We start from the raw sequence: 10,000 nt of genomic DNA, 5'->3' as shown, positions 1-10,000 counted from the left end.
GAGAGAGAGAGAGAGAGAGAGAGAGAGAGAATCATAACGGGAATCTCATCTTTTCTGACTGATGATGACTTATGTTACCCTGACATTTATGGTGCCCTAGAGATGGCATGAGGAGATATTCTGCTTCCTGTTTCCAATAAAGAAAAATGACTTTTTTGAGAGAGAGAGAGAGAGAGAGAGAGAGAGAGAGAGTAACAGCATCCCCCACGAAGAAATGGTCGAAAGGCTTGTATCTAAGATATTTGGCCCCCATGTGGGGGTAGTGCCGCCAGTTGACCTCATGCGGTGCACTATAGGCATTACTTGAAGTTCTTTGCAGCGTGCCTTCGGTCCGTAGCTGCAGCCACTTTCGTTTCTTTTGCTGTACCTCCTTTGTTATTCTCTTTCATGGTCTTACTTTCCACCCTCTCCTAACACTTTATTCATAGTGCAACTGCTTTGAGGGTTTCCTCCTGTTACACCTTTCAAACCTTTTACTGTCAATTTCCATTTCAGCGCTGAATGACCTCTTAGGTCCCAGTGCTTGGCCTTTGGCCTAAATTCTATATGTTCGAGATATTTGCCAAATGGTGTTAGCTTCTAGATGTGCGAATCATTATCGAGCAGAAATAAAACGAAATATCTTGTCTGTTTGTATATTAATGTGTATGTTAATGTTATATCAGTCGATGCTGGATATTGTAACTCCATTATGGTACGTAAGTTTCGGAATGCTGTGCTATTAAAACAGTTTTCACTATGGCTGTGGATTCCAATTATTTTAGAATGTTTATTGAAAGGGTATTGGTAGCCCGCTGAGTTCTGTCGGTCATTCTGGAAACTAACATCAAAGTAAAATTAGGTAGTAAAGATTTTAAAAAAGCTAAAATAGTAATGAAATGATTGTTTGATCCCGGAATTAAATGTTTTAGTATATTTTCTACGGCCGAAAAGATTAGGGCTTTGTACAAAAAATGCTGAAAAATTCCAATTTTAGAGTTGCCATTTAGGTCTTGATGCTACGCTTGATAATCTCCCAGCAATATTTTAACGGCTTTCATTTTCTGAATGAAAGTAAGCCCAAATTCCAGATAAGAAAGTGTGCCTTAATAGTTCGGTTTAGAATAACCTCCTGATAAAGGCCAACAAATAAAAAATTGAGACGAAAAATGAATAGATAAAAAGGTCCAGTACCGGATTCAATTTACGAGAATTTCGTCCTCAGAGAAAAGGCTGATTAGGTTCTCTCGTTCTTTTGTATATCACAGTAATTTTTGACGGTATGGGTACACCAGTTTCTTGATAACTAACGGAACAATATCCAAGAATATTCCTCTCTCTCTCTCTCTCTCTCTCTCTGTGATATATGATGATAATGTATATATATATACGAGGTGTTTGAGTAACAGATGATCTCTTGATACGTTTTATTAGAGAAATTAAGGTCAAGCTCGTCCACTGGGTGTTACAGAAGCACGAAATCAGACGAGCTAAACTAAAGTAGCCCTTATTTCCCGTAAGCAGGAAAATCATTCTTCAATCCAAAGGCAAATTCTTGACAGAAAATCTGTTAAAATCGTTCCCATACCTGCAGCATCTTTTGAACCATTCACCCAGATAGAATGAACGGCAAAACCGCTCATATCAGAGCTACATATGCTTTATGTAGGATCCCTGGTATAATCACTGTATTTCTGAGTTCTAGTAGTTATCATGCAAAGAGAATTCCTTCTAAACGAATGTCACTTAGCCCTGCAATACGTAAAAATAACCACACCAGGAACATGTTATGTAAGTTGCACGCTCTTCCGTGTTTATCAAGTTTAATATTTTATTCCCAAGGCACGCCTTTGTTAATACAGGAAATATTATTTCTAAGTCTAATGTGTTTTGACATTTAATTCTCCAGAACTTTACATGAACTTGGATTTGCAACATGACTTTATAAATAATCAAATATTAGCTACTTCTGCCTAATTACTGCACGCTTAATATGATTACGATACCGATAATAAAATGTTAGGACAAAATTCTATTCAGATCAGCAGCTTTCATCGACAGCAGAGGAAATAAGAGCCCAGTAAACCAATTCATTGCTAGCCTATACGTTAGTACTATTCACCCAACACCAGACGTAGATAGAAATAATTTGTTATACTGATATAAAATTTATTTTCCAGCCTTCATATACGGCCTTCGGAAGCTGATATATTCCTGAAGCTTTTCGTAGACACACTCATGAAGCTTCCTCTCCGCCAGGCTCATATTACTCGACGGAGGGACCGGAAACTGTCGTGATAGAGGTAGAAAGAGGGCACAGTTGGAACCGCTGTAATATGTGCAGTTGCCTGATGTGACGCCGAAGTGCGCATGCGCCAAGTCGGGCCAGCTGTCGAGCCATTCGCTGTCAAATAATAATAATAATAATAATAATAATAATAATAATAATAATAATAATAATAATAATAATAATTTGAAGTTTGAATAGCAAGACCCCTGTAGGCTTATTACCTTAATGAATAGTGATTTATCTTCTAAATAATAATAATAATAATAATAATAATAATAATAATAGCCCTTAATGAATGATTATTTATATTCTAAATAATAATAATAATAATGATAATGACAATAATAATAATAATATGTATTTTGGTAGAAGACCCTCTTTTAGGCAAATACTGTTAAAAAGAATGGCAGAATTAAGCGAGTTAATTATTTTATATATGTTTTTTCTATTTTCCTTACAATTCGCTTCTCAGGCTCAGCGATGTTTCTGAGTAACTGACCAATATTCATATTGGGAATTTTCAAAAATCATAAATGCTGAAGGTAATCTTTTATTGGAACAGGATATCAGGTCCAGGTCAAGCAGGGGTCGTCGTCAGTGCTGGTATTATTCCGTAGGCGTAGTTCAGTTCGGGGCCGGGTTCGTCTTCGGTTTAAGGGCTGGTATTGGTGCTGGTGTAGCTGGTATATCTGGTATTACGTAACGTTTCGACTTCTCGCAGGTCATCCTCGGACGAGTCCTTTGAAGAGATTGTAGCAAGAAAGTCTGTGGGGCGGTATTTATAGCGGCTCGGACCTAGAGTTGCATTCTCATTGGTCGGGCCGGTCTTGGACGAAGTCGTGGATCTCGCCTCGAAGGTCTCGGGGATTCTCTCATGCGAGCGCCACAGTAGTGTGCCTGGGGATGAACGACAGGAATTCCGTCCGTAGCAGGAATCCTGTCATCCCGTGGGGGCTCCTGATTATCTGGTATTGTCGGGGGGTCGTTCGCTGCTCTCCGGGCGGCGGTGCGAAGGAGAAACGTTTCTTGGGTGATGTTAAGATTTGGTTTCTCCTTGCCTATATGGAGGGCTTCTAGGAGGCGCAGACGTCGGGGATCCGTTGTCTGGTCTATTATTTCGATATTAGGAATAATATCGTTTCTCTTTATCCGTTTGTTATGAAACGAAGACGACGAGCAGCCTGGTGATGAACAACCCTTCGGCGCCCCTGCAGGATCCCTTGAAGAAGACGAGTGTGGTCTACCGTTACACATGCCCCATCCTAGAATGCCTCGGCAAATACGTCGGTATGACCTCCATGCGTTTCTCAAGCGAATCTCCTGCCACGCTCAAGAAGGAGCCATCTTCAACCACGCCAGGACTGCTCATAACAAACGGATAAAGAGAAATGATATTATTCCTAATATCGAAATAATAGACCAGACAACGGATCCCCGACGTCTGCGCCTCTTAGAAGCCCTCCATATAGGCAAGGAGAAACCAAATCTTAACATCACCCAAGAAACGTTTCTCCTTCGCACCGCCGCCCGGAGAGCAGCGAACGACCCCCCGACAATACCAGATAATCAGGAGCCCCCACGGGATGACAGGATTCCTGCTACGGACGGAATTCCTGGTCGTTCATCCCCAGGCACACTACTGTGGCGCTCGCATGAGAGAATCCCCGAGACCTTCGAGGCGAGATCCACGACTTCGTCCAAGACCGGCCCGCCCAATGAGAATGCAACTCTAGGTCCGAGCCGCTATAAATACCGCCCCACAGACTTTCTTGCTACAGTCTCTTCAAAGGACTCGTCCGAGGATGACCTGCGAGAAGGTCGAAACGACGTTACGTAATACCAGAATACCAGCTATACCAGCACCAATACCAGCCCTTAAACCGAAGACGAACCCGGCCCCGAACTGAACTACGCCTACGGAATAATACCAGCACTGACGACGACCCCTGCTTGACTAGGACCTGATATCCTGTTCCAATAAAAGATTACCTTCAGCATTTATGATTTTTGAAAATTCCCAATATGAATATTGGTCAGTTACTCAGAAACATCGCTGAGCCTGAGAAGCGAATTGTAAGGCAAAATAGAAAAAACAATATATAAAATCATCTCGCTTAATTCTGCCATTCTTTTTAACAATAATAATAATAATAATAATGAAAATTATAAAAATAATAATAATAATCTCTCACCTAGCCAAGACCGCCAGAGTCGAAGCTAACGGTCCAGTAACGGCCGCGTAGGATGGTAACGGTCGCAGGCCGGGGCGGTACGAACGGCCTGCAAGACGCCCGTTACCAGCGCCTCGACGGCCCTCACGCCTTCGTGGAAGTCTAATAATGATAATTCGGGCTGGAACGAATGCGTGAAGTGAAGATGAAAATTATTATTATTATTATTATTATTATTGGTAGGGGCTAATATAATAGTAATAATAATATTGAAATTATTATTGTTATTTTTATTATCATTATTGGTTTGGTATAATAATAATAATAATAATAAAATTACTATTATTGTACTAAACCATTTATAATAATGAAATTAACAATAAAACAGTACTATTATTATTATTATTATTATTAAGATCGACACGCTAGTAGTACATCAAATAAGACCCCAAAAGGTAATTATATACGAGTCATTTTATCTTATAATATTTTTTCCGATATCACTTACATCACGTGAATAAAATAAACAAAAATACTAACATAATGGTTAAAAATAAATAATTAAATAAATAAATCGATAAAAATGATGTGGGAGACCAATACTCACCTTGCAATGAATAAATTTTAAAAATTAATAAATAAATAAATAAAAATGGTGTGGGAGACAAATACTCACCTTGCAATAAATAAATAAAAAAAATAAATAAAAATGGTGTGGGAGACAAATACTCACCTTGCAATAAATATAGAAAATAAATATATATAAAAAATGGTGTGGGAGACCAATACTCACCTTGCAATAAATAAAAGAGTAAAAAAATAAATAAAAATGGTGTGGGAGACCAACACTCACCTTGCAAAGCTGGGGACCTCCCACGGCGGCGTCCTGGATGTCTCGCTTAGCCAGGGATCTCCGACCGCCCCCTCCAGCTCCCCCTCCCCCTCCAGCGTTCATGTTATTGAGGTCCAGAATCAGGTCCAGGAGGGCCAGCAAGAATGCCAAGAAGGCGAACACTTCGAAGCCACCACATCCTCCTCCGTAGCCACCGTCTCTGGCGGATCTGGAATCGAAATGGAATATACATGTATAAGTATCGATGTCTGCTAAGAAAGGAAATTGAGTCGAAAGGATTCGCAGTATTCCTGCATTGACGCTGTACGTGGATGGGCTAAAATGATATACAGAAAAGTAATGTTTTTTTTTTTTTTTTTTTTTTTTTTTTAAACATTCACAAATCTCCCCACGATTTGTAAATTCAACACTCCATATCCATAGAAATATTTATAGTAGGGTAAGTTGGGTATTTATAGGAAATCCAACTTCTTTCATAAACATTCTCCGTTTAACTGTCCTGTATGAACATCTCCAATAACCATGGAAAGACGGTAATTACCATCCTCACCAGGGAACACTTGAGATAAATCCTCTCCGACTAGCATTACATGAATATTCAAGGGGGACTTCTGGGTACTTTTGTGTATGATCACTGCTAATTGCTTTGATTACTAATAAAGATATATGAGTAATTTTCTCTCTCTGATTGCCAAATTCAATTTAAAGTCCAGACGATTAACAGATAATACCGATAAATACCTGCTACTGATCTGCAAATCTTGAAGGAGAGAGGCCGACTTCTTTCTCCACTGCAAGACTATTTAATGACGTCAATTCTCCAGTGCATCACTTTCGGTGTTATATTATACCTACTGGTCTATAGAAGTGTATCCGTAACTCTCAAGAAACCAATGTCTATTTAAGCAGACACTAATCCCATCAGGACTTAAAAAACTGGAAATATCAGTTATCAGTAGACAACTTCTTGAGTTGTCCGTGGTATCACTCTTTCAAGATACTTTGTTATTTTATATTATTTCATCTAACTTCCACCATATTGTCACTCACTTCACGTCCCTCATTATCCCTTGGCGTCGATGACCAGAGTCGTAGATATGTAAATTTACATGAATATAATTGATTAACTTTGTTATTCATTACAACATTTCAATCGTTCCTTCTGTTTCGCATCTAAATTGTCCATTTACAGTCTGACGAGATTTTTATCTTGGCGTTCCTCTGCTCAGCTATAGTGGTTGAAAAGGCGCATAGTAGATTCTTAATTTATGATCTAAAGACTCATTACTTCATTCATCACATTTCCACAGACAATTTTGCAAAATTTCAAAGCACTTGATTACATTTTCATAGCTCGCATGCAATTAAGAAGGCCGTTTTCGAAGTTCTTTGCATTTCGCATACCCACCGAGACACCGAGTTTCATTTAGAGGAAGACCAACCCTTAGCATAAACTCTGTAAGGGAAGGCGAGTAATTCAAAATAGCGTCGCCGGAATTGAAATAAGCCTGACAAACGTATAAGCAAACTTTTAGCTCCACTTCACACAGCAGCTGGTCGTCAGAATCGCGTCGATTGACGTAGTACAAGGCGTCCGAGACATCTTGAATGGCGTTGTGGAGATCTGCGCTCATGGACGTGTCTTTTTTCTTCTTGCGTCCAGCAGGCACGATGATTATAACGGTGGACTTCGAGTCGCTGTTGCTGTTCAGCTGGTTCGAAGTGGCGTCTGCAGTGTTGTCAGCATTGACGTTGTTGTTGTTGTTGTCGTTAACGTTATTGAAAGTGTTGATAACGCCGTTAAAAGCCATGAGGGCGAATGTGAGGAGGTCGTACGAATTGAATCCGAAATGTCCCACGCCGGGGCAACCGCTGGCGCGACGACGCGACGTCTCCGGCTGGTGTCTACTACTACTGGCGCGAAAGTTACCAGAGGCAATGTTTTTGGCGCTAATGGAGCCGGTGCAGGTAGCAACCGATCATTACTGAAAATATCAAGACGTCTAGTCGACCCAAAACGATTCAGATCTACATCCGAAGCGAAAAAATAATCCTTCGCTAGATTCCTTATGCCTTCCCGGATCTCAGCAGCTTTGTTGCTATTCAGAGCAATGGCGAAATTGCCTTGCAGAATAGCGAAGAAAACTATCTCCCAAAGTAACGTTACGATCAACATCGCTCACTTTAGTACTGAGAGGATACCTGATATTCAATCGAAGAGGGCCTGGGCAATGGACAGTCTCTCGTATTGTTTAATATTTACATTAGACTTCCGTTATAATTCATTGTTACTCCCCTAAAGTCTTCGGTACAAGAGCAAATAGGCATAACCTATTTTGTAGTCTACCGTTAGACCTAGTCCAAGTATGGGTGTTCGTCTTATTAAACGATGTGATTTGCCTACTTAATACTGCTTATTTATAAAGCTTTGCATTAATGGAGGATAAATTAATGTGACAATTAGATCATCTACAAATCTATTTTCTTGCCTTTGTCAGATTTGTAACAAATCTGACAAAGGCAAGAAAATAGATTCACCAGACTCGCGTATTTGTGATTTCAGCCATTTTCATCAGCTAAATTTAGATGTTTTTGCAGTCGCATTCATACAAAAACTGTGTACTTACGTATACATATGGGGCACGAAAAGCTGCCTATTATTATCATAGCAAAAAGAGATATGTGTGTATAGTATATATAAGAATATTACTGAGACTATGCTGCTATTGTTTAGTTAAGACGTGCTCATATAACAATAAAGGTTGTCACTCAGTACATAATAGAACTCTTAAACCCATTGGGAGCGGCTGTTATTCAAATCCCCCCCCAACCCCAACCCACCCCCCCCCCCCCCCCCCAAAAAAAAAAAAAAAAAAAAAAAAAAAAAACATCAACCCCACCTTGGAGTTAGTCTAGCTTGACCATACAGAACCAAAGGACAAGAGACTGGCTATTTTCACCAAGTTCTCATCTACAGACCATGATTCTTCACCAACATACAATCTGGATTATTATAAGATTACTAACTCTCCTTGATGGAGGTACTACAGGTATAAGCTTCTAGACGAAACCGAAGAGTAACTTACGTAAGTAGTGTATGACTTCGAAGAGATCATTCATACCAGACAGATTTTTTATAATACTTTATTCATGAAATATATAATCGTTAACATATTTTAAGAAATATTCATCACTACTATGACATCTGTTCAATAACTTGAGTAAGCACTGACCTAACGTGAATAAATATAAGTGAATAGAATTACAGGTGTAATTCCCATGTTTACGATATATATATATATATATATATATATATATATATATATATAATATATCATATATATATATATATATAAAGGTTTTTGCAACGAAGGAAAAAATGAAAAGCGAGATAGCCACGCACTTTCGGTCTAGTTCGACCCTTTACTCAGGCACAACTGATCTTACAGAGGAAAAACATAGTCAAGAACTGCGGCGAGTAACGTGAGACGAAGGTAACATTACAACAAGTTTTGGTTGTAACCGATCTGAAACTTGAATTTAGTAAGAATAACATTCTAAAATTACCCTATGATGAAAGGTTATTAGATATTCCTAGAATTTTAAAGCTTTTTAACATAAATGTTGTTTTCAGTAATATTAATGTCAAGAGTTTAATAATAAAAAATTCTCCTAAAGATCTTCCTGGCTGCATATATGAAATTCCTTGCAAAAAGTGTGATAAAGTCTATTGCGGACAGACCGATAAATCTCTATCACAACGTCTAAAACAGCATCAATATTCTGTGAGAACTGGGCAAATATCGAATGCATTATTCGTACATATGAGAGATTTAGATCATCCTATTAAATGGAGTCAAGCAAGAGCTTTAATCCCATGTAATGACACAGTTAAAAGGAATATCATTGAATCATGTTTCATCAAGTCAAATAATAGAAATGTTCTAAATTTAAGTCTTGATTTATTTAAAATTGATGCTTTCATAATGAAAAAGTCTTAGATAAATATAAAGCAACAAAATTAAAATATATTCAGTTTTTACATGTTTTGGACTGTAAAAGAAACTCTGTAATTTCGGTTAGGGGTAAAATCTGTTTAGGTTTGTGACCGTGTGATATCCGATAATCCTGGATTATCTCTTTCAATTTTTACCCTTTTGACAATTAACCATCTGGTATTCTTGATCTTGTTTTGTACCTGAGACCTTTCTCTCCAATTGTACTTCATTAACTCCTTGACAATGTCTGAGTAAAGACGAAAGCGCATGGATTTCTGACTATAATTTTCCAGTGGGATTCGCTTATATATATATATATATATATATATATATATATATATATATATATATATATATATATATATATATATATATATATATATATATATACAGAGCCACAATGAAATACAAATGATGAAACTTAAAATGTATTAAAAATTTGTGTAAAAAGCTTAAAGCTTTTCGGATCCAACTATACTGTGGACTTTTTTTCAGTGAACACATGCATGAAAATATTCATACCTATAGTTTCTTGAAGTTGTGTATGTATTCATGTATGTATGTAGGTTTATACAATGAATTCAATTTATGCATGAGATCATTCATGCATACTGTTCAAGTGTGGGCATGTATTCAAGCATGCACAATGAACTCGATTTATACGTGAAAATATTCATGCATGCAGTTCTTAAAGTGTGTGCATGTTTTC

At 38.0% G+C, this 10,000-nt stretch overlaps 1 long non-coding RNA gene across 1 annotated transcript; it reads right to left on the bottom strand.

The window, feature by feature from the left end:
- Nucleotides 1–4,499: 4,499 nt before the first annotated feature.
- LOC135198350 (uncharacterized) lies at nt 4,500–7,136 on the bottom strand. The gene is made up of 3 exons (XR_010310760.1): nt 6,035–7,136; nt 5,294–5,501; nt 4,500–4,621 (listed from the first exon to the last, which is right to left on the bottom strand). It is a non-coding gene; the product is annotated as an uncharacterized LOC135198350 (long non-coding RNA).
- Nucleotides 7,137–10,000: the final 2,864 nt, after the last annotated feature.

The sequence above is a fragment of the Macrobrachium nipponense genome, chromosome 22 (genome assembly GCF_015104395.2).
Source record: "Macrobrachium nipponense isolate FS-2020 chromosome 22, ASM1510439v2, whole genome shotgun sequence".
Taxonomy (NCBI): domain Eukaryota; kingdom Metazoa; phylum Arthropoda; class Malacostraca; order Decapoda; family Palaemonidae; genus Macrobrachium; species Macrobrachium nipponense.
The sequence above is the reverse complement of the archived record's forward strand: the minus strand, read 5'-3'. Positions and strand labels throughout refer to the sequence as shown.